Source organism: Gorilla gorilla, chromosome 6, assembly GCF_029281585.2.
Source record: "Gorilla gorilla gorilla isolate KB3781 chromosome 6, NHGRI_mGorGor1-v2.1_pri, whole genome shotgun sequence".
Taxonomy (NCBI): domain Eukaryota; kingdom Metazoa; phylum Chordata; class Mammalia; order Primates; family Hominidae; genus Gorilla; species Gorilla gorilla.
Genome location: NC_073230.2, coordinates 161,944,857 through 161,972,048, shown reverse-complemented (window position 1 = coordinate 161,972,048; position 27,192 = coordinate 161,944,857).

The window sequence follows — 27,192 nt, the reverse complement described above, 5'->3', positions numbered from 1 at the left end:
GTTGCCATGGCAATGGTAGACTGACATAACACACTGGTGGGCATGTCTTATGGGGAGGAGCTTCTGCCCTGGACCTGTTTTAGCTAGTCCTCAATGTGGTCCTTTGGGCAATCCCCACCTCTGGAGTTGAGTTCCGCCTCCTACCTCACAAGGTTTGGTATATCCTGAAAGCACGTCCTCCCAGGCTCCTCCAGCAGCCCCTCTGCTCTGGAGGAAATATGTCTCCATGGATGGGAACAGCCTCTCCTCCTACTTGCCTATGATAGGTGATGGGTTGAACAGTAATATCAATGACTTCTTCGACTGTAGGGTCAGAGGATTGTTTGCACAAACTCCTGGGGTTCTACCAAGTCATTCATATTTCATGTGAGAGGAACTTGCTTTTGTGTACATCTCTGAACTGCCAGCTAACCACCTTTTTCAGCTCTCATCAAAATTCATCTTCACTTGAACAATTTTTGCACAGCTGAGAATACTCATAGCAATTTCTCAAATGGCTTGTTCTTGTTTACATACAAGAACAAAATGTATGGCAGCCTCAGTCACATCACAATTTAAAGTCATTACTGAACTTGGCATTCTGCACTTTTGAAGTGTGAGTTAAATCTTCTAAGAACCATTGGCTTTTTTAACGGTTTCATTTTTATCAGCTGCACTCACCGTTGATGCCCTTGGCTGGGAGGGGCACATTTTCTACAGAAATGGAATTGATCACTAAGTCAGTGAGTGAGCACCTGAAAGTAGAAGACAACAAACTGTGTGGCCATGGGAATGTCCAGACACAGTGGCCGCTGGCTTCCCCTTTGCCTAAGTGACCACCCTTCTCTGTGGAATAGACTCAGAGGCTGCGGATTCAGGTATCTCCCTCAGTAACGTTACAACATGGCTGGACCCTCGGCGTTACTCATGAAGAGCTGAAACCATGAATTCTAGAATACCCCATGTACAACTGGAAGGGGACTAGAGAACCCAAACCCCTACTGAACAAAGAGAAGGCCTTTTGCCTAAGATTGCATCAATCTGAAATTTACTGAAATTCCACAAAAGTACTTTCTGCTTATCCCTGAATGGTTTATCGTGAGCATTTCCCAAAGTCATTATAGTCAGTAAGTACTTGTTTGAAAACTTAGTTAATGGTTTTAAAATATTCCATTATATAGATGTACCATGTGTCAACCATTCCCCTATGCTTGGGACATTTCTGTTGCTTAATTCTTTCTGATTTGGTACCCTTGAGAGACAGGACTAGCTGGATTTCCTAGACCAACTAAGAATTCCTAAGCCTAGCTGGGGAAGGTGACCACACCTACCTTTAAACACGGGGCTTGTAACTCGGCTCACACCCAACCAATCAGGTACTACAGACGGCTCACTAAAATACAAATTAGGCTAAAGCAGGAGGTAACGAAATAGTCAAATCATATATCGCCTGAGAGCAGAGGGGAAGGGACAATGATCAGGATATAAACCCAGGCATTCAAGCATTCAACAGGGAGTGGCAACCCCCTTTGGGTCCCCTCCCATTGTATGGGAGCTCTGTGTTCACTCTATTAAATCTTGCAACTGCACACTTTTCTGGTCCGTGTTTATTACGGCTCGAGCTGAGCTTTCGCTTGCCATCCACCACTGCTGTTTGCTGCAGTCGCAGACCCACCACTGACTTCCACCCCTCTGGATTTGGCAGGGTGTCCACTGTGCTCCCCATCCAGTGAGGTGCCCATTGCTGCTCCCAATTGGGCTAAAGGCTCGCCATTGTTCCTGCATGGCTAAGTGCCCAGGTTTGTCCTAACTGAGCTAAACACTAGTCGCTGGGTTCCATGGTTCTCTTCTGTGACCCACGGCTTCTAATATAGCTATAACACTCACCCCATGGCCCAAGGTTTCATTCCTTGGAATCCGTGAGGCCAGGAACCCCAGGTCAGAGAACACGAGGCTTGCCACCATCTTGGGAGCAGCCTGCCCCATCCTGGGAGCTCTAAGAAGGAATGTTCTACCTCTGCCACCTCAGAGATGAGGTGGAGACAATCCAAGGTAGAAAGGCTTTAAAGAAACACCAGTATGACAGAGAGATAGTTTTCAGGCTTCCAGAACATGTTAGAACTCACCATATAGTGTATTGTGCTATCTGCAAACTAAATAAACAGGTACACACACTTAAATAAGTTATGAATTGGGGTCCTTAATAGATGAACCCATTGAGGAAAAATGAAAAAGGTTGTGGGTAAGAAATCAAGAATGGGGAAATGGAAGAGGTGAGACAAGATCAGAGGAACACAGGGAGGCATTTGCCCTTGACCTCAGGAAGGGTACAGCTGCAACAGGCATCTCTCGCCAGGCCCCAAACAAAGTGACCTTGGGTGACCATATGCAGCTTAGCAGGATCAGTGTGAAATCACCTTCGCAAAAATTATAACAGTGAGAAAATGATGATAGTGAAAACGATCTGATCTGACCCAGTCCCCATCTTGTCTTTAACCTCCAAACTGCCTTTAATCCTTCCTGGCCTTGAGCCAAGCTAACTTCAGGAGACATTTAGTCTATAGTTTAAACGATAATAGCCCTTCCTCCAAAGTAAACCATGTTTGTAAAACTGAGGACAGAGCACCAGGTTTGGAGGATAAAGAGCCTGAATTCTGGTAAGGTGTAGACATAAATGATATCCAGCCATTATTCTAGAGGTCTCAGGATTTGCAAGTTCCCCAATTACTCCTGCAAATAACATCATACTTGTAGAAGCTAAGATTGGCCTTGTGAGGTGTCTTTTCAGGTTTTTGCATTTCTGATGACAGATGGTTCCACCCAGAAGAAGACTGAGCCCACAAGAGGACCATTTTCCACACTCCTATGATTGCACCCCAACCAATCAGCAGCATCCATTCCCTAGCCTGCCAAACTACCCTTTGAAAACCCTAGCTTCCAAATTTTCATGGAGACTGATTTGAGTAATAAAACTCCAGCCTCCAATTCAGCCGGCTCTGTGTGAATTAAATTCTTTCTCTATTGCAATCCTCTGTCTTGATAAGTTGGCTCTATCTGGGCAGTGGGCCAAATGAATTCATTGGGTGGTTACAGGTAATGGGATATTGGGAAGCCCGGGTGTAGTATGAGCTCTGCCCAGATTGATGCAACCATACATAAAAGGCCTTCTCTTTGTTCAGTAGAGGTTTGGGTTCTCAAGTCCCCTTCCAGTTGTATATCCCCTATAGGGGACTGGCCCTGTTATTACATATCTCTACCAGCAATTACATACATCCCCTGTATTAGCAGACAACTTGAAGAATAAGTAAAAGCAGTTTGATTAGTTAAATTTAAATACAGAAACTAAAGGTTCAAAGCCATGTGTGTGTTCTTGAAAAAAACGTGAATAATTTTCAGTTCTGGATGAATCTATGTCACAGGAAAATAGAAGAACAAAATAATTTATTTACCAAAAAGTTCTTTATTCAAGTCAGAGTTTACATTTACAGTTCTCACTTATTTGAATTATACTGTCCAAAGTTGCAAGGGAGAAATGAAATCCTAGTTCTTAATAGGCAAGTACAGCATTAACATGGCATCAAAGGAACAGCAGGTATCTGTTGTGTTTTAATAGTCACTTTCCTTATATGCCACGTCCCCACCCATGATTGCATCAGAAGGCAAGGGGACTGGCAGGTCATTCATCTGACAGGTTGTTCAGCCCAAACTCCTGCATATTTGTTTCTCTAAACTCAATTATTCTACAGGTCCATATAATATTGAATTACACATCTCACAATATTCGAAAGAGCTCATTTGTTCTGGGAATTACATGCCTCTAATTGTATCATGAAAATGCTGACAGCCAGCAGAATGGTAATGAAACACAGCCTACCAGCAGCAGTGGTTGCAAGAATGTGAAGCAATCAGCATGGTTAAACATTGCTACAGTGCCATTCAAGTGCAAAATGTATGGAAGCAAATGCTATTAGGTACAATAATGATTTGTATTTATGCCATTCACCCCTCCAGAGAGTTGTACTGTAAACCTTACAGCCTATGAGTTTGCTTCCTATCTTAGAGCTTAAAAGACTAGTCAGTTATTCTTTCAACAGTACCTAACCACTTCCAAGTGACCATTTTGCCACTAACAACAGATTGCACAGGAAACAGCAATGACCTCCCAAAATGAAGGTCATGATGTGCCATCCAGATTCTCCCCAGGGCTGAAGGATTTTTCCTCAGCTGCTGAGACTGGTCTGGCCAACATGCCTAAGATGTTGCCTTCTGCAAATTCCCCCCATGAAGATAACCTGTCACTCCAAGGGCCAAGGGAAGCCAACACCTAAAATTGTCCAATATGGGATAAAAAGGCCAGGTCCCATCAGTCAAGGGATGACCCTAAAAGCCCACCCAGCTTCAGGGCTCCCAGTGGAGCTGGCTGAGGCCTTTTTGAGACTGAATCAATGCCATGTTTACCTCTGCTCAATCCTGCTTTCCACAGGTGCCAGTCTGGAAAACGCTTCCTGCTAAAATTCCTGCACTCCAGTCTCCATCTCGGAGTGTGCCTGACTCCATTATCCCTTTCCCTTCCAATTTAAACTGGCTTTTTTTTTTTTTTCTCAGAGACAGAGTCTTGCTCTCTCACCCAGGCTGGAGTGCAGTGGCACGATCTCAGCTCACTGCAACCTCCGCCCTTCAGGTTCAAACAATTCTCGTGCCTCAGACTCTCAAGTAGCTGGGATTCCAGGCATGTACCACCAAATCCAGCTAATTTTTAATAGAGACGGGGTTTCACCATGTTGGCCAGGCTGGTTTCGAACTCCTACGTGAAGTGATCTGCCCACCTTGGCCTCCCAAAGTGAATGGATTACAGCGTGAGTCACTGCACCTGGCCTTAACTGGATTACAGCGTGAGTCACTGCACCTGGCCTTAAACTGGCTTTCAAGGCCCCTAGAATTTAGTCCTACCTCCTTCAATAAGGCCAGACTTCTCACTCTCTCCCATTCATGCTGTGAAAGGAAAATAAATCTTTGGGACCCAAGATCACTAAACTAAAGGGAAAAGTCAGGCTGGGAACTGCTTAGGGCAAACCTGCCTCCCACTCTATTCAAGGTCATCCCTCTGCTCACCGAGATAAATGCATATATGATTGCCTTTTTTGGAAAGGTGAATCACAAACTCAAAAAGAATTCAACCCTTTGTCTCTCACCTACCTATAACCTGGAAGCCCCCTCCCTGCTTAGAGTTGTCCTGCCCTTCCAGACCGAACCAATGTTCATCTTAGATACGTTGATTGATGTCTCATGTCTCCCTAAAATGTGTAAAACTAAACTGTGCTCTGACCACCTTGGGCTCATGTCTTCAGAACCTCCTGAGGCTGTGTCATGGGCACAGGTCCTAAACCCTGGCAAAATAAACTTTCTACATTAACTGAGACCTGTCTCAGATTTTGGGGGTTCACAATGCCATATTCATTTCCGCAACTGTGTCTTTTCATTCTCTTCCAACTTGGGGGATTTTTTTACCCTAAATATTAATTGCTAAGCAGGAGAACTATATTCTTAATAAAAAATGACAGTTCAAAGGTTTCTCAGAGATTGGCACAGATGAGAACAAAACCAACGTATAAATGTGGCAGCCAATTTTGACAGAAGAAAACAGCTGTCACTATATCTACTTCAAGGGTGATCCAGGTGCCATGGGAATCTCACAATGCCTAGCCCTGAGCTGCACAACAGGACTAGGGGAAAAGACAAGAAGAAAGGAAAAAGATGTTGAGACACTAGAAAAGAGGAGAATGCAAGTCTTGACACAGGCAACACTGCCTACTCCAAATTTACCAATCTGGTGTTGTAGCCCATCAAGGGCCAGCTCTAGAGAAAAACTGGGTGTCTACATTCCTGAGAAGTGTTCCACTTCTGATGTCTAATAATGGATTCACTTTTTTGTTAGGATGGGGCAGGGGGGAACATTGAGAAGAGATATTGTAAAACTCCTTAGTTCTGACTCTACGTTGAGCTCAGAGAGGCCAGATGCCTTGGCCAAGATCACAAAGTTAATAAAAGCAAATCTTACCGTTTCAACTGTGGTAGCCTTTTCACTACCTTGAAATACCTCTAAAGTATAATAGACCAATGACACCAAATAACATTTTTGCTGTGACAGACATACCACAGGCCACTTATTAAAGAATTAAATCTATAATGGTAACATTTCAGGCAACTTGCAGAATTTTAGTTCATATTAAACAAATGCAAATCCTTCATAATCCTTTTTCAAAAATACTTAAAACTGATTTTACTCTAACAAAAGCCAAGTTTCCAAAATTGATGAATATAATCCAAAACTCTCAATTACACTTTCTTGAGTAGGTTCATTCTTTGACATCGTTTTTCCTAGGGCCCAAAAATCTTTTTAGCACAGGGTTGAGCCAGCACATGAGGGGCACTCTCGGCTGCATTGATCCAACCAGAATCCTACCAGTAATAGTTACTGAACCATGTTATAGCATATCTAAGTTTCAGTCAACAAAATCTGTTAACATTTATTAAAGTATTTAGTCTATTGTGGAATTTATAAATTGCCTTGTGAAGCAGAATTATTAATTTCTACTTTAAACTCTAATAAGTTACACCAAGCTTTACTGTCCTTTGCAATTTACAATGAAAGAAAACAATCCAGTATAAAAAAAATCGGTAGACTCATCAATTTTGATAATAAAAGTGTTCAGTGGCTCTTTGAAAATTACTGTAACAGGGCCGGGCGCGGTGGCTCACGCTTGTAATCCCAGCACTTTGGGAGGCGGAGGCGGGCGGATCACGAGGTCAGGAGATGGAGACCACGGTGAAACCCTGTCTCTACTAAAAATATAAAAAATTTGCTGGGTATGGTGGCGGGCGCCTGTAGTCCCAGCTACTCGGAGAGGCTGAGGCAGGAGAATGGCTGAACCCAGGAGGCAGAGCTTGCAGTGGGCTGAGATCGTGCCACTGCACTCCAGCCTGGGTGACAGAGCGAGACTCTGTCTCAAAAAAAAAGAAAAGAAAAGAAAAGAAAATTACTGTAACAGAATACATGTTGTTGATATGGTTTGGATGTTTGGTCCCCTCCAAATCTCATGTTGAAATGTGATCCCCAATGTCGGCCGTGGGGCCTAGTAGCAGGTGTTGGGTCATGGGGGTGGATCTTTTATGAATGGCTTGGCGTCATCCTCGTGGTAATGAGTGAGTTCTCACTCTGTGAGTTCATGTGAGATCTGGTTGTTGAAAAGAGCCTGGTGTCTCTCTTGCTCCCTCTCCTTCCATGTGATGCCCTGGTTCCCCTTCCCCTTCTGCCACGATTGCAAGTTTCCTGAGGCCATCACCAGAAGCAGATGTAGGCACTAGGCTTTATGTACAGCCTGAAGAACCATGAGCCACATAAACCTCTTTTCTTTATAAATTACCCAGACTCAGGTATTCCTTTATAGAAATGCAAATGGAATAACACAGTGGTTTACTTGCAAATATGGTATGTATATCAGGGTTTTCTGAGGCACTTATAAAAAATGCCTGAGCCCACCACAGGCATGTATAACAGATTCCCCAGGGTTAGGTGCAGGCATCTGCTTTTTAACAAGTTCTCTAGATAAGTCTGCTAAAGAGTCGAGCTTGAGATATATCATAACCCCATTATAAAAGACAAATATAGTCCTAAACCTGGAAGATATGCCTTTTCCTGGCTTTTTTTTTTTCTGTCCTAAAAGCTCTGGAAAGTCCACTTTTTCCATGAAGATCTCTTGTATCAGTGGGGGACAGTGGGGACAATGGCAATTTCTAAAACCACATGCCAATCATGGCAACTATCAAAAACCTAAGAAATATCCTAACACACACACACATTCAGAAAATACTCTACACGTGAAAGCACTTAGGACAGTTTTGCCAATGAGAAAGTCTCAACTTTAATGTTATACTACATGCACTAGGTATATCAAGAGGTTGGGTGAACTTAAATCATAGTTCAATGCATTGTTGGCACTCACAGCAATATCAACCTCTTTTCTCTTTTGTATAAATTAAAAATCACTCAAAAATGAAGTCATTGCTTTGTAAATAAAATTTACAATACAAATATTTTAGAGTCATTGTTAACTATTTTAATTATTGTAATAAATAGGAAGGCTCATAACAGGGAGAAAGTGAAGAAATGATTCTCCAGGTTTTTTATGATAATTTGATCATTAGTGGCTAAGTGCCTGCTGCTCTTGTTGAATGCAAACATATAACTTTGTAATACCTAGCCATTAATAAATTATTTTTTAACAGTCTAATTAGAAAGAAGATCTATGACATTAATTTCAATTTGCATACATAATATGCTCTCTCCAACAAAATAGAAGCCAAGTAAACATCTTCAAACTCCTTCAAAAGTTATAGAATTAAGAGACCAAATAAATCCTACTAAATATTACAAGGTTACAAAATTAATTGGCTCTCTCAAAATGTTGCTGCTAATCATATGTAAATTTTCCACCAAAACTCAAACAGAATCAATGGTAGTGTGTTCTCTTTCTCTCTCTCTCTCTCTCTCTCTCTCTCTCTCTCTGTCTTTTCTGGCATCAAGACACAGGTGGGAAGGAGAAAATCTTGGACCTGAAACACGCTGACACTCTCTGGCCATGGGTTCCCAAGGGAACACTAAGCCAACTAGGAGGCACTGCCCATGTGTGTGCTGAGGGCAGGGGCACTATTTGTATGGTCATTCCCAACACCACGTTTATCCCTCAACCCCTCTACCCCAGGCTTTGCCTCTGACTCTAGAAAGAGCACAAGTTCTCTTCTTGTCTTTTTCCTTTCTCCTTAAGTTAAAAGCAGGCTCCCATTCCAAGATTCCAAGTTTCCATCAAAGATCCTAGTTTGCCATGTGTGTTCCTGGTTCCACAGTAGTTTTCTCCAATTCTAATTTCACCTCAAATTTGAATGCTTTAGACCTACCTTGCGGGGAAGTCTGACTATGATTTAGATCACTGTGCCTCCTCATTCAGGTTCCACAGGATACTTAAGTTGATGTCATGCCCCATTTTGTGCTTCTACAGCAGAATACCTGAGACAGGTAATTGATAAAGAACAGAACTATATTTTCTTACAGTTCTGGAGGCTGGGAAGTCCAAAATCCAGGCACTGGCATTTGATGAGGGCTTTCTTGCTGCATTGTCCCGTGGCAGAAGGCAGAAGGGCAAAGAGACAACAGGGGATCTAATTCACCCTCATAATGGGATTCATCCCATGAGACATGAGTCCTCATGGCCTGGTCACCTCTTTAAGGTCTCCCTCTTAATACTGTTAGAATGGCAATTAAATTTCAACATGATTTTGGAGGGCACAAACATTCAAACCTTAGTAGTTCACATACTTTTAATCTAAAATTTCAACTCCATGTCCTCTGTTTTGACGAGTGATCATCTGTACCTGGCTTCATTCTTTCCGGTGTCCCAAGGCTGGGTTCCCCTGTCCCTATCTTGACCAAGATCACTGACATTAAGCACCCACCTAAGTTACGGTTTTTTACGACTATTTAATTCATTGTCTTTTCTCTTGCAGGAATATCTATAACTGAAACCTTAACTTAAAAAGCCTATTACTGGTTTTTAGTCTTACCTCTTAACTAATATGGGAGGAGCTAGTCTCATTATCTCACAAATATACAGGATATAGAAGTGGTAGACATTAAATCTGCTTTACCTAGAAGAACAGTAGACATCAAGCTTCATTCTAGGAGTTTATAATCACAAGGATGGCCCTTGAATCCCCAAATAGTCTATCTTCTCCCTGACTTTTTAAAACCCCATAATAAAGGACAGAGCCTTTTCTTAAAACTAAGATATTCAGGATGTCAGCTTGCGCATACAGCACCTTCACAAGAATTAGTCAAAGGCACTCCATGAGGCACAGAAGTTATAAATGGCACCCCTATTTCCTTAAAACATCCACAGAGATTCAGGACTTGGAAAGTGGAGAGTGGCCTGGATTCAGCCCAGCCAGTTGCCCCCTTGGCCAGGTGCTCTTGCATAGGGCACTGCCGGTACAACCATAATTCCTGGCCCCACAGATTCCTTCAGAAGACAGGCATCAACTTAGATTCATGCAGTGAGCATGCCTTTCTAAATCAGTGTTTGAAAGCATGAAAAGAAGAGCAAGAAAAGAGGGCAGATAATACTTGATAAAAGAAAGAGGTAACCCAGTAGAAAGGAAAGGGAAACCCAGAAACACAACAACAAACTTTCATTTACTTAATAATTTAACACATGCAACTTAGCCTGCCTGGGACAATGATCCCTGCAGGCAAAGCTCAGTTTAATCTTTCTATGTATCCCTACGATCCCACTTGGAGTATAACCCATAGTAAGTCTTCAATAAGCTTGTTGGTTTATGGAGGAAAGGGAAGGAGTAATTAGCTGGCTTCTTATGAGCCTAAATGATTAAACTAAAACCTGCTTAAAAGCTACGGCCCACATGAATGTGTTTCAGCAGACTACTTACTTAGTAAGTGTAGTTTAAATGGATTATCCATAAGTTTCAATGATTCAGAGATTATATGGGAAATACACACATCCAGTATGTATGTTAGATATATGACAGATACTAACAATTTTTATAAATAATCTTTAAAGGGCCAAGGGAAAAATATATCCCTGCCCCACTCAATTTCAGCAAAGATCAAAGAATATAGCACAGCATAAAGGTAACTTGGCTCTTAGCCTTGATTTCTTTCAGTTATTGGTTTACCATTAACAGCGGGGATAAAAAAGATTAGATAAATTATCCAGCAAACATAAAAATCTTAAAGTATTTGAATAGAATACACACATGATTAAGTATTTAAGGAGCTACACAGCTTTGTTGTCTTGTCATAAAACCCCCGATATACTCTAGCTAGACTAAATTTCCCTTTAGGGAACAAATACAAAATGACAAATGTGTCGCTAAGACTAAATTGAGGGTTTAAATTTATTACAGGACTATTGGTCCAAAGGCATTTAGTTAATAAAAACTCGCAAATCGTTGAGCTAAATACTCATGGAACAAGAACTGCAGCCATATAACTTACTTTCTTCTCTGAATCAAGAAGTTATAACAAAAATGTAGAATTCCAAATATTTAATAACATCAAGGGACTCAGTATCATTTGTCACAAATAAAGACACTTGAGCTAGAACTTTACATTGAATAAAAATTGTAATTTTTAGCTCACAAGGGCAGGCAATTGAAAAAAATGCTTTATTCTAAATAGTTCAGTGTTGTCTTTAGAGGTGTAATTCTAGAATGGCAGCAGAAAGAGCATAGTAACTCTCTCCCCAGAAAAAAAATAAACCACTTAACTAGTGAAAAATTATTTTTTAAACAATTACCTAAAATGTCTACAAATTGTTCTAAGGGCATTTAGCAAATGGAGAAATATTCATTTAAGAAATCTAGGAAATTTCAGTAAGAACAGCCTGAGTCTGAAGCATTTAAGCTGCTCGCCCACCCCAGTTCTGTGTAACTTGACTACGTGTGTTCTGCCCTGGGCAGGTGCAGACAATACAGGTGCTCTCTCTCTACCTGGCTTTCCATTTAGGGTTACAGTTTCATTTTGAGAGGGGTAGGCAACTGGCATTTCCCATGCTACCTGGAATTTCAGGCAGGCATGGCTCAAAGGATGAAGTTCCATTCCCCCAATTGCTCTTCCATGTAGGGCAGAATGTCTAAATGTCTACCCCAGGCACAGCAGGCTAACAATACTGAGGTTCTGATTGATTCCATCAAAACTTGCTGATAGGGCAGAGATTCCACACCAGGAGGGACAAGCCCAGAAGACCAAATGCTACTCTTGTAGGGCAGGTATGTCACTCCAAGAGACGCAGAGTAGAATATGAATGGATTAAATAAGCCAATCAAAACAGAGATTATCAGACTGAATTTTAAAAGAAGAACAAAGGACATGCTATCTACAAGAGAAACATTTTAGATTCAGTGATACACAAGGGTTAAAATGAAAGGATGGAAAAATAGTGTGCTAACAGCATTCATGAGAGAGGTGGAGTGCTTATATTAGGATCAGACTAAATAGACATTAAAACAGAAAAGGCTGTTAGAAATGAAGGACATTTTATGATAATAAAAGGGTCAGTCTATCAGTAAATAATAACCATTATAAACACATATGGCTGCCACTGCTATGCTCGCTCGGTGTGGACCTGGGACCTCTTTTAAGCTGAGGAGACTCTGGTGCTCGTCATGGCCAACAAAAATTCCAACGAAGGAGTTAAGGCTGAGAACAATGATCATATTAATTTGAAGGTAGTGGGACAGGATGATTCTGTGGTGCAGTTTAAGATTAAGAGGCATACGCCACTTAGTAAATTAATGAACGCCTATTGTGAATGACAGAGATTGTCAATGAGGCAGATCAGATTCCAATTTGACTGGTAACCAATCAATGAAACACACATAACTGAGCAGTTGGAAATGGAGGATGAATGTACAATTGATGTGTTCCAACAGCAGACGGGAGTGTCTACTGAGAAGGCAGCCTACTTCTTTCCTCCAGAACTCTGTTCTTTACAGACCAAGATGACATTCTCAGTTAGAAAACTGCAATTTGGTTCCACCACATCCTGACTGCTAAAGTATAGTTTTCTCTCTTCTTTCATTTCCCCCTTCTCCATTCCTTTATTATACATAAAGTAGCTGGTATATGTGCACAAGCATATTGCGTTTTGTTAATTAAACAGCGAATGGTATATTTTGGTTGACATCAAGTGGAGACAGGATGGGGAAAAATACTGATTCTGTGAAAATACCCCCTTTCTCCATTAGCGGCATGCTCATTCAGCTCTTATCTTTATATTCCAGTAAGTTATTTTGCTCTCACCATTTTAACAACAAAAAAAGCATACAAATTCCTGCATACCTTGTTCAGTTGGAGAATTTTAATGTTTTTCATATATCATTGTAAAACCAAAGACAATTTTATAACTTTTTGCATGTAGCTGTTACATGTAGGTCAATCTGTCTTTAGGCAGGGATAAATTACTCTTAAAAAAAAATCCTAATTAGTTTTCCCTTCAAGTCAAGCATCTTGTTGTTTAAATAAGCTTCTTGTTTAAAATGAAAATATATATACATATATTTCCATCTAACAACAAAGCTGCAAAATATGTGAAACTGACAGAATTGAAAGAAGAAATAAACAATGCAATAAAGGACTTCAACAACACTATAAAACAAGCAGACCTAATAGACCTCTATAGGACACTCTAGCCAAACATAGCAGAATACATATTCTTTTTAAGTCCACATAGGACATTCTCCAGCACAGACTATATTTTATGTCATAACAAGTTTTAAGAAAGTTAAGGCCAGGTGCAGTGGCTCATGCCTATAATTCCAGCACTTTGGGAGGCTGAGGTGGGTGGATCACCTGAGGTCAAGAGTTTGAGACTAGCCTGACCAACATGGCCCGTAGGGTGTACTGTCTCTACTGAAAATACAAAAATTAGCTGGGCATGGTGGTGCATACCTGTATTCCCAGCTACTCGGGAGGCTGAGGCAGGAGAATAGCTTGAACCCAGGAAGTGGAGGTTGCAGTGAGCCGAGATCCTGCACTCCAGCCTGGGCAACAGAGTGCGACTCCATCTCAGAAAAAAAAAAAAAGAAAGTTAAAAGTATTAAAGTCATATGTCATACAAAGTAAGCTCTCTGACCACAAATGAATGAGGAAATATCTTGACATAAGTAAAAACAAAAATATATCATACCAAAATATATTGGATGCAGCTAAAGCCATGCTCAGAGGCAAACTTATAGCTGTAAACACCTATATTAAGAATGAAGAAAGATTTCAAAGGAAAACCTAACCACCTCCTATCTTAAAAACTAGAAAAAGAAGAGTAAACCAAACCCAAAGAAAATGGAACAAACTGTAAAGATTAGAAGGATATAAGTTTTAAAAAAGAATAGAAAATGATAGACAAAGTCGACAAAACTAAAAGTTCTATGAAAAAATAAAATTAACAAACTTTTAGCTAGACTAACCAAGAAAATGAGGGAAAACTCAAATTACTACAATCAAGCATGAGAGTAGAGACATTACTGCTGACCTTAGGTTCAAATTACTACAATCAGGAATTAAAGTAATGTGTTTGAAAACACCTCCATTTTGAGTTCAAACTTTGGTGCTTCAACATCTTCCTCACTGCTCTAATTGTGAACCCACACCCACTGATGCTCTTTGAAAACAAACCCAACTGCTATACTCTATTCTCCTTTCTTCATGTGCTTGGCTTCCTTTCAAACCACCCAGTGAAATTCCCTGGTTTTGATAAATCTCAACCACACCCCAGATTACTCCAATAAAGATTTTGGCCCACAAGTGCTCTCTCACTCACTCTCTCTGTCTCTTTATCTCTCTCTCTCTCTCTCTCTCCTCCACCCATTTTGTTGACCACACTAGTGGTTGTATTCCTGTGTAACTCTGCATCCTATGTAGTCATTCCCTCCCTGGGAGTGTAATAACCTTCTTCCCTTCAAGACCGGTTCTCATTTCCTCCTGTGGTCACACCAGCTTTACCATACCATATCCAACATATACATTTAAACAAGTGGGAACATCATGCTATCCTTTCAAAAATAAAAAGGATTATAAAGAAATATTACAAGTAATTGTATGCCAAATAATTTGAGAATTTAGATGAAATGGACATATATCTGGAAAGAAAAACTAATGAAACTGACTCAAGAATAAACAGAAAATCTATATAGACCTATAACAGGTAAAGACACTAAATTAGTAATTTTTTAAATTTCCTCTCAGAAAAGCCCAGATGGCTTTCTTAGTGAATTCTATCAAATAGTAAAAGAATAACTGATAATAATTCTTTGCAAACCCTTCCGAATAATAAAGATGAAATAATACTTTTCATCTCATTTCATTATTACACCTATATCAAAACCAAATAAAGATATCACAAGAAAACTATAGACTAATACATTTTATCATTATACATGCAAAAATTCTCAACAAAATACTAGAAAACTAAATCCAGCAAATATATAAAGAATTATACACTATGACCAAGTGGGATTTATACCAGGCATTTAATATCAGTTTAACATCCAAAAACTAATAAATATAATGCCATATTAATAGAATAAAGAACAAAAAACACATGATCATCTCAATAGACACAAAAAAGGTTTGACAGAATTCAATATATTTTCATATAAAATTAATCAATAAACTAGGAAGGGAAGTAAATTTTGTTAAGCTGGTAAAGGGCATCTGTAAAAAGCCCATAGATAACATCCTACTTAAATGTTATAGACTGAATGCTTCCTAAGATTGGGAATAAGACACAAATGTTCACTATTACCACTTCAATTCATTACTGTTCTGGAGGTTCTAGCCAGGGCCCAAAAAAAAAAGAAGAAGAAGTAAGTAGTATCTAGATTGGAAAGAAAGAATTAAAATTATCTCTATTTGTAGATGACATGATCTTATACATAGAAAACTCTATGAAATGCACAAAAAATTACTAGAATTAATAAATCAGTTCAGCAACGTTATAGGATATGAAGTCGGTATTTAAAAATCAATTGTATCTATAAATTACTTCAGGCAGTGTGGTCATTTTCACAATATTGATTCTTCCTATCCATGAACATGGAATGTTTTTCCATTTGTTTGTGTCCACTCTGATTTCCTTAAGCAGCAGTTTATAGTTCTCCTTGAAGAAGTCCTTCACTTCCTTTATTGACAATCTTCACAGAATTAGAAAAAAACATTTTAAAATTCATATGGAACCAAAAAAGAGCCCAGACAGCCAAGATAGTCCAAAGCAAAAAGAACAAAGCTGGAGGCATCATGCTACCCAACCTCAAACTATACTAAAAGGCTACAGTAACCAACTGTAAACAGTATGGTACTGGTACCAAAAACAGACACATAGACCAATGAAACAGAATAGAGAACTCAGAAATAACACCGCACATCTACAACCATCTGCTCTTTGATAAACCTGACAAAAACAAGCAATGGAGAAAGGATTTCCTAATTAATAAATGGTGCTGGGAGAACTGGCTAGCCATATGCAGAAAATTGAAACTAGACCACTTTTTTACACCTTATACAAGAATTAACTCAGGATGGATTAAAGACTTAAATGTAAAACCTTTAAAGGTCTTTACCTATAAAGACCCTACAAGAAAATCTAGGCAATATCATTCAGGACATAGGCATGAGCAACGATTTCATGATGAAAACACCAAAAGCAATTGCAACAAAAGCAAAAATTGACAAATGGGATCTAATTAAACTAAAGAGCTTCTACACAACAAAAGAAGCTATCATCGAAGTGAACAGACAACCTACAGAATGGGAGAAAATTTTTGCAATCTATCCATCTAACAAAGGTCTAATATCCAGAGTCTACAAGGAACTTAAACAAACTGATAAGAAAAAACATAAGCAACCCCATTAAAAAGTGGGCAACGGAATAGGAGGCAGGACTAGATTGCAACTCCCACTCGGACAGGAGAGCAGCATGTGGAGACCCACATCGTGAACTTTTGCTCCAGAACTATTGTAGGAATATACCAGGAAAGCCGAGAGAATCCACAGACCCTCTGATGGAAGCGGATTACTCCTGCAGGACCCAGAAGACACCCCCCAAACACTGTGAGTGTCCAAGCTGTGAAAGTGGGAAAGGGGGATCATTGCCCCTGGACACATACCTTCACTGGGGAACCTAAAGGTCTAGACCTTACCTGGAGCTGGGTCAAATTAGAAAGCCTAGAGAAATACAGGAGTAGAGGAAGCAGCAGGAAAAGCCCTCTGGGCTCTCTAGGTACCCTGGGAAGCTGTTTCTGCCTTGTCTCACAGAGATCTTTGGGGAGGGCTGCCAGAGGAACTGAGAAAAGACCACAGGGAAAAGGAAACCTCCAGCTGAACTTTGTGATACTTCCAACTGAATGTGAAGTCTCTTGGCCAGAACATGGGGTGGGGGTGTGAATTCGGTGTGCAGACTCAACAGATGGAGAGGCACAAAAGGCCTGCTTGCTTTCTCAGGGGATAGGTGGTAGCCAAGGGCTAATTCTCAGCCCTGCTCACCCACTGCCTGGAAACAAACTCGGTGCTGCTGGGGGTGGTGGACATGTTGGGAGTGAGACTAGCCTTTTGGGTTGCTTGGGAACTGGATGAGGCCTGTAACTGCCGGCTCTCCCCTACATCCCTGACAACCTGCATGACACAACAGAGGCAGCCATAATCCTTCTGGGAACATAACTCCATTGACCTGGAAACCATACCTCCAGCCCACACAGCAGCCACAGCAAGCCCCTCCCAAGGAGAGCCTGAGCTCAGACATGCCTAACCCTGCCCCCATCTGATGGTCCTTCCCTACCCACCCTGGTAACTAAAGACAAAGGGCATATTCTCTTGGGAATTCTAAGGCCCCACTCACCTCGTGATCCTCCCTACACACTACAGCTGATGCCGTCTTGAACGTGCCACCTCCTGGCAGGAGATCACAAAAACAGTGCATTAAACAACCAAAACTAGGACCCTCACAGAGTCCTTTTCACTCCCCTGCCACCTCCACTGGAGCAGGTGCTGGTACCCGTGACAGAGATCTGAAGACAGTTCACATCAAAGGACTCTGTGCAGACAGCCCCCAGTACCAGCCTGGAGCCTGGTAGCCCTGCTGGGTGGCTAGATCCAGAAGAGCAGTAACAATCACTACATCTGGGCTTTCAGGAAGCCACATCCCTAGGAAAAGAGGGAGTAACTACATCAAGGGAACACTCCATGAGACAACTGAATCTGAATAGTTGCCTTGAGCCCCAGATCTTCCCTCTGACATAGCCTACCCAAATGAGAAAGAACCAGAAAAACAATTCTGGTAATATGACAAAACATGTTTCTTTAGCACCCCCCAAAAATCACACTAGCTCACCAGCAATGGATCCAAAACAAGAAGAAATCCCTGATTTACCTAAAAAAGAGTTCAGAAGGTTGATTATTAAGCAAATCAAGGAGGCACAAGAGAAACGTGAAGTCTAACTTAAGGAAATAAAAAAAATGATAAAAGAAACAAGGTGAGAAAACTTCAGTGAAATAGATAGCATAAATCAAAGACAGTCACAATTTCAGGAAATAAAGGACACAAAGAAATGCAAAACGTTCTAGAAAGTCTCAGCAACTGAATGAAACAAGCAGAAGAAAGAACTTCAGAGCTCGAAGACAAGGTTTTTGAATTAACCCAGTCCAACAAAGACAAAGAAAAAAAGAATTAAAGAATGAACAAAATCTCCAAGAAATTTGGGATTATGTTAAGTGACCAACCCTAAGAATAATTGGTGTTCCTGAGGAAGAAGAGAAATCTAAAAGTATGGAAAACATATTCGGGGTGAATAATCAAAGAAAACTTGCTAGAGACCTAGACATCCAAATACAAGAAGCTCAAAGAAAACCTGGGAAATTCATCGCAAAAAGATTATTGCCTAGGCAAATTGTCATCAGGTTATCTAAAGTCAAGACAAAGGAAAGAATTGGTAACCTGTAAAGGAAAACCTATCAGATTCATAGCATATTTCTCAGCAGAAACCCTGCAAGCCAGAAGCACTGTGGCCCTAACATCAACCTCCTTAAACAAAACAATTATCAGCCAAGATTTTTGTATCCAGCAAGACTAAGCTTCATCAATGAAAGAAAGAACAGTCTTTTTCAGACAAACAAATATTGAGAGAATTCAGCACTACCAAGCCAGCACTACAAGAACTGCTAAAAGGAGCTCATAATCTTGAAACAAATACTGGAAACACATCGAAACAGAACCTCCTTAAAGCGTAAATCTCACAGGACCTATAAAACAAAAATAAAAATAAAAAACCCCAGGGTATACAGGCAACAAATAGCACGATGAGTGGAATAGTAGTACCTCACATCTCAATACTAATGTTGAATGTAAATGACCTAAATGCTCCACTTAAAAGATACAGAATTGCAGAAGGATTAAGAATTCACCAACCAAGTACTTGCTGCCTTCAGGAGATTAACCTAATATATAAGGACTCACATTAACTTAAGGTAAAGGGATGGAAAAAGATATTCCATGTAAATGGGCACCAAAAGCAAGCAGGAGTAGCTATTCTTATATCAGACAAAACAATCTTTAAAGCAAGAGCATTTTAAAAAAGACAAAGAGGGATATTATATAATGTTAAAGGGCCTGGTCCAACAGGAAAATATCACAGTCCTACATATATATGCACCTAACACTGGAGCTCCCAAATTTATAAACAATTACTGCTAGACCTAAGTAATTAGATAGACAGCAACACAATAATAGTCAAAGACTTCACTACTCCACTGACAGCACTAGACAGGTCATCAAGACAGAGAGTCAACAAAGAAACAATAGATTTAAACTATGCCTTGGAACAAGTGAACTTAGATATTTACAGAACATTCTACCCCACAACCACAGAATATACATTCTATTCGCCAGCACATGGAACTTTCTCCAAGATAGACCATATGATAGGCCACAAAACAAGTCTCAATAAATTTAATTGAAGTTATATCAAGTACTCTGTCAGACCACAGTGGAATAAAACTGTAAATTAACTCCAAAAAGAACCTTCAAAACCATGCAAATACATGGAAATTAAATAACCTGCTCCTGAATAATCATTAGGTCAACAATGAAATCAAGAGAGAAATTTAGAAATTCTTTGAACTGAACAATATTAGTGACACAACCTATCAAAACTTCTGGGATTCAAAAAAGGCAGTGCTAAAAGGAAAGTTCATAGTCTGAAATGCCTACATCAAAAAGTCTGAAAGAGCACAAATAGACAATCTAAGATCACACCTCAAGGAACTAGAGAAACATGAACAAACCAAACCCAAACCCAGCAGAAGAAAAGAAATAACCAAGATCGGAGAAGAATTAAGTGAAATTGAAATGACAACAACAACAAAATACAAAAGAGAAATGAAGCAAAAAGCTGGTTCTTTGAAAAGGTAAAATTAATAGACCATTAGCAAGATTAACCAAGAAAAGAAAAGAGAAGATCCAAATAAGCTCAATTAGAAATGAAACAGGAGATATTACAACTGACACCTCAGAAATACAAAAGATCATTCAAGGTTACTATGAACACCTTTACATGCATAAACTAGAAAACCTAGAGGAGATGGATAAATTCCTGGAAAGATACAACCCTCCTAGCTTAAATCAGGAAGAATTAGATACCCTGAACAGGCCAATAACAAATAGCAAGACTGAAATGGTAATTTAAAAAATTAACAACAGAAAACAGCCCAGGAACAGAAGGATTCACAGCTGAATTCTACCAGACATTCAAAGAATAATTGGTATTAATCCTGTTGACACTATTCCACAAGATAGAGGAAATCCTCCCTAAATTTTTCTATGAAGCCAGTATCACCCTAATACAAAACCAGGAAAGGACATAACCAAAAAAGAAAACTACAGACCAATATCCCTGACGAACATAGATGCAAAAATCCTTAACAAAATACTGGCTAACCAAATCCAACAGTGTATCAAAAAGATAATCCACCATGATCAAGTAGATTTCATACCAAAGATGCAGGGATGGTTTAACATGTGCAAGTCAATAAATGTGGTACACCACAGAAACAGAATTAGAAACAAAAATCTCATGATCATCTCAATAGATGCAGAAAAAGTATCTGAAAAAATCCAGCATCCTTTATGATTTAAACCCTCAGCAAAATTGGCATAAAAGGGACATGCCTCAATGTAATAAAAACCATCTGTGATAAACCCACAGCCAACATAATACTGAATGGGGAAAAGTTGAAAGAACTCCCTCTAAGAACTGGAACAAGACAAAGATGCCCACTCTCACCACTAGTCTTCAACATATTCCTGGAAATCCTAGCCAGAGCAATCAGACAAGAGAAAGAAATAAAGGTCATCCAAATCGGTAAAGAGGAAGTCAAACTGTCACTATTTGCTGATGATATGATAGTATACCTAGAAAACCCTAAAGACTCCTCCAAAAAGCTCCTAAAGCTGATAAATAAATTCAGCAAAGTTTCAGGATACAAAATTAATGTACACAAATCAGTAGCTCTGCTATACACCAACAGCGACCAAGCTGAGAATCAAATCAAGAACTCAACCACTTTTACAATAGCTGCAGAAAACAATAAAATACTTAGGAATATACCTAACCAAGGAGGTGAAAGACCTCTACAACGAAAACTACAAAACCCTGCTTAAAGAAATTATCAATGACACAAACAAATGGAAACAAATCCCATGATCATGGATAAGTAGAATCAATATTGTAAAAATGACCATACTGCCAAAAGCAATGTACAAATTCAATGCAATTTCCACCAAAATACCACCATTATTCTCCACAGAACTTGAAAAAAATTCTAAAATTCATATAAAACCAGAAAAGAGCCCACATAGCCAAAGCAAGACTAAACAAAAAGAACAAATCTGGAGGCATCACATTACCTGATTTCAAACTGTACTATAAGGCCACAGTCACCAAAACAGCCTGGTACTGGTATAAAAATAGGCACATAGGCCAATGGTACAGAATAGAGAACCCAGAAATAAACCCAAATATTTACAGCCAACTGATCTTTAATAAAGCAAACAAAAACATAAAGTGGGGAAAGGACACCCTATTCAACAAACGGTGCTGGAATAATTGGCTAGCCACATGTAGGAGAATGAAACTGGATCCTTATTTTTCACCTTATACAAAAGACAACTCAAGGTGTATCAAGGACTTAAATCTAAGATGTGAAACCACAAAAATTCTAGAAGATAACATCGTAAAAACCCTTCTAGACACTGGCTTAGGCAAAGACTTCATAACTAAGAACCCAAAGTCAAATGCAACAAAAACAAAGATAAATAGATGGGACTTAATTAAACTAAAAAGCTTTTTTGCAGGGCAAAAGGAACAGTCAGCAAAGTAAACACACAACCCACAGAGTGGGAGAAAATCTTCACAATCTATACATCTGACAAAGGACTAATATCCAGACTGTACAATGAACTCAAACAAATCAGTAAGAAAAAAACAAACAGTCACATCAAAAAGTGGGCTAAGGACATGAATAGACAATTTTCAAAAGAATATAAACAAATGGCCAACAAACATATGATAAAATGCTCAACATCACTAATGATCAGGGAAATGCAAATCAAAACCATAATGTGATACCACCTTACTACTGGCAAGAATGACTATTATCAGAAAATCAGAAAATAATAGATGTTGGCATGGATGCGGTGAAAAGGGAACACTTCTACACTGCTGGTGGGAATGTAAACTAGTACAACCACTATGGAAAACAGTGTGGAGATTCCTTAAAGAACTAAAAGTAGATCTACCATTTGACCCAGCAATCTCACTACTGGGTATCTATTCAAAGAAAAAGAAATCATTATACAAAAAAGATACTTGCACACACATGTTTACAGCAGCACAATTCAACAATTGCAAAAATGTGGAGCCAGTCCAAATTCCCATCAATCAATGAGTGGATAAAGACACTGTGGTGTGTATATATGATGGAATACTACTCAGCCACAAAAGGGAATGAATTAATGACATTTGCAGCAACCTAGATGGGATTGGAGACTGTCATTCTAAGTGAAATAACTCAGGAATAGAAAACCAAACATCGTATGTTCTCACTTACAAGTGGGAGCTCAGCTATGAAGATGCAAAAGCATAAGAATGATACAATGGACTTTAGAGACCTGAAAAAAAGCATGGGAATGGGATGAGGGATAAAAGACTACACACTGGGTACAGTGTATACTGCTCAGGTGGTGGGTGCACCAAAATCTCACAAATCACCGCTAAACAAGTTATTAATGTAACAAAAAACCACCTATTCCCCAAAAACCTATGGAAATAAAAAATTTAAAAATAAATAAAGTTGAAGTAATAATTTTTTAAAAAGTGGGCAAAGGACATAAACAGACACTTCTCCAAAGAAGACATACATGTGGCCAACGAACATGAAACAAAGCTCAACACTACTGATCATTAGAGAAATGCAAATCAAAACCACAATGAGATACTATCTCACACCAGTCAGAATGGTAATTATTAAAAAGTCAAGAAACAACAGATGCTGGCGAAGTTGCACATAAATGGGAACACTTACACTGTTGGTGGAAATGTAAATCATTTCAATCATTGTGGAAGACGGTGTGATGACTCTTCAAAAATCTAGAACCAGAAATATCATTTGACCCAGCAATGCCATTACTGAATATATATCCAAAGGAATATAAATTATTCTAGCATAAAGACACACATGCATGTGTATGTTCACTGCAGCACTATTCACAATAGCAAAGATGTGGAATCAACCCAAATGCCCATCAGTGATAGACTGGATAAAGAAAATGTGGTACATATACATCATGGAATACTATGCAGCCATAAAAATGAATGAAATCATGTCCTTTTCAGAGACATGCATGGAGATGGAAGCCATTAGCCTCAGCAAACTAACACAGGAACAGAAAACCAAACACCACACGTTCTCACTTATAAGTGGAAGCTGAACAATGAGAACACATGGATATAGGGAGGGAAACAACACACACCGGGGCCAGTCGGTAGAGGGTCAGGGAGAGGGAGAGCATCAGGAAAAACAGCTAATGCATGTTGGACATAATACCTAGGCGATGGATTGATGGATGCAGCAAGCCACCATGGCACACGTTTACCTATGTAACAGACCTCCACATCCTGCACATGCACCCCTGAACTTAAATTTTTAAAATGTTTTAAAATGTTTTAAAAAAAATTTGATCCCAATGTTGGAGTTGAGGCCTAATGGGAGGTGTTTGGGCCATGAAGGCAGATCCCTCATCAGTGGCTCGGCGCCATCATCACAGTAATGAATGAGTTCTTGCCCTGTTAGTTCCCATGAAAGCCTGCTATTAAAACGAGTCTGACATGTCCTCCCTCCCTTTCTCCCTCTGGCTTCCTCTCTCACCACTAACGTCTGCACATGCTGGCTTCCCTTCCCCTTCCACCAGGAGAGCAAGCAACCTGAAGCCCTCACCAGAAGCAAATGCTGGTTCCATGCTTCTTGTACAGCCTGCAGAACTGTGAGCCAAACAAACCTCTTTCTGTATAAGAAAATAAAAATCAATTGTGCTTCTATACACTAACAGTGAACAATCTCAAAATTAAATTAGGAAAATAGTTTCATTTTAATAGCACCAAAAAAAGAGTAAAATACTTTGGAATAAAATTAATCAAAAAAGTGCAAGACTTGTACACTGAAAGCTACAAAATATTTTTAAAATAAACTAAAGATCTAAATAAATTGAAAGATATTCTGTGATCAGGCCTTGAAAGAGTTAACATTAACATGACAATATTCCCAAATTCATGTACAGATTTAATCATTGTCAAAACCCTAGCTGCCTTTTTATAGAAACTGACCATCTGATTCTAAAATTCATATGGAAATATAATTACAATATCCCCAATATAAGCAAAACAATGTTTAAAAATAACAGTTGGAGGACTCACACTTCCTGATTTCAAAACCTATTACAGGGCTGTGCATGGTGGCTCATGCCTGTAATCCCAGCACCATGGCAGGCTGAGGCAGGCAGATCGCTTGATACCAGGAGTTTGAGACCAGTCTGGGCAAAATAGTGAAACCCCGTCTCTATAAAAAGTACAAAAAATTAGCCGGGCATAGTGATGCACATACCTGTAGTCCCAGCTACTCAGGAGGCTAAGGTGGGAAAATCAACTGAGCTCAGGTATTCGAGGCTGCAGTGAGCAGTGATCACACCACCACACTCCAGCCTGGATGAAAGAGCGAGACTCTGTCTCAAAAAATAAAAATAAAAAAATAAAACTATTACAAAGCTACAGTAAGCAAGACTGCATGGTCCTAGCATAGGGATAGACATATAGATCTATGGGATAGAACCAAGAATCCAGAAACAAAGCCTCACATTTACGATTGATTGATTTTTCACAAGGGTTAGAGGACAATTAAATGGAGAAAAAATAGTCTCTTCAATAAATGGTACTAGGAAAACTGTATATATACATACAAAAGAATACATTTGGATCCTACCTCACAACACATACAAAAATTAACTCAAGATGGACCAAAGTCCTAAATGTAGAGCTAAAACTACAAAACTCTTAGAAGAAAACATAGGTGCAATTCTTTGTGACCTTAGATTAGACAATAGTTTCTTAGATATAACACCAAAAGCATAAGCAACCAAAGAAAATTAGATAAGCTAAACTTCATCAAAATTAAAAACTTGTGCACCAAAGAACGCTATCAAGAAAGTGAAAAGAGAATCCACAAAATGGCAGAAAGCATTTTTAATTATATATCTGACAAGGATTTATATCCAGAATATACAAAGAAATATCACAACAAAAACACAGATAACCTAATTTTAAAATGGGCAAGGGGTATGAATAGATATTTCTCCAAAAATATAAACACGGTCAATAAGCCCATAAAAGAATGCTTAATATCGTTAGCTATCAGGAAATGCAAATTGCAACCACAATGAGATACCACTTCACACTTTCTAGGCTATAATCAAAAAAAACAGATAATAACAAGATTTGGTGAGGATGTGTAAAATCAAAATTCTCATACTGGTGGGAGTGTGAAAACAGTTTGCAAGTTTATCAAAATATTAAACATGGAGTTATCACATTATTCAGAAATTCTATTCTTAGTAATACACTCAAGATAAAGAAAATGTGTGTCCACACAAACACTTGCACACAAGTGTTGATAGGAGCATTACTCGTAATAGCCAAAATCAATCTAAATGGCCGTAAAGTGATGAATGGATTAAAAATATGGTATATCCATGCAATCAAATACTGTTTGGCAATAAAACAGAATTAAGTGTTGACACAGCCAACTACAGGATGAATCTTTAAAACGTCATAATAAGTAAAAGAAGCCAGTCACAAAAGATCACGTATTATGTGATTGTTCATATAGGAAATATCCAGAATGCGTGAATCTACAGAGATAGGAAACGGTTACCTAGGTGTTAGGTGAGAAGGGAGGGTGAGGGGTGACTGCTAATGTGTACAGTAACCTTGGGGGAGTAAAACTATTCTAAACTTAGATTTGGGGGCTGGTTGCACAATTCTGTGAATATCCTTAAAATCAAAGACTTATACACTTTAAATGGGTGGACTTTACGGTCTGTGAATTATATCTTAATAAAGACATTTCAGAAAAGATTGCCTTTAAAAACCTGTCTTTTGCTAGATTCATTCTAGAGTCATTGTGCATGTGGTTTAGGATGCTGTGAAGACTTCTTTCAAACCCTCAGAGGAACAGTGAGAGGATTAAAGAAAATAAAGAGAGAAATGGAGGTGAGATGGGGTGGAAAGGAGAGAAGGAAGTGGGAAGATGGCGGGGGGTGGGTGGGGAAGCCACGGTAGATTGGTAATTTACTTTAAGATAACAATTGTTTTCCATAAATTCACATGACAATGGTTACTAAGGACAGCACACTGCCCCTTGGCATTATCTACGCTGCAGGAAAACAATACAATGTTTTTTGCTGTAGGGTTGCCAAATAAAACATAGGATGCCTGGTTAAATTTGACTTCTGCATAAACAACATATAAATGTTTAGCATAGCCATGCCCAAAATATGGCATGGGACAGACTGACAATAAAAATATATTTGTTATTGATCTGAAATTCACATTTAACTGGGTGGCCTGTATTTTTATTTGCTATACCTGGCAAAGTTGGGCAAGTTTGAATAACTTGGGGCTGTAGGGTGGTTTCTAGTTGCCTGATACCTGGCCCTGGGTGATTTAGGGCAGGTGGAAAAATGGCTTGGTGTATGAAAGTTTGATAAGGAGGCAGTTGGGTTGGTTGGTTTGCATAGGAAAGTCATGATCTGGGACCAAGCCTCTGTTACTTGTAAAAAATGGCTGCTCCTGGGAGAGGCAGTCTCTTCCTTGGTCTGTAAGATTTTTAAGATATCAAACATCATAAGATACAGCAAATTGAAAACATGATTAATACACTGGGTCTCCAGTTCCTTAAAAACTTGAAAGTAGAACTACCATATGATCTAGCAATCCTAGCTCTGGGTACGTATCCAAAAAAAATTGAAATCAGAATCTTGAAGAGAT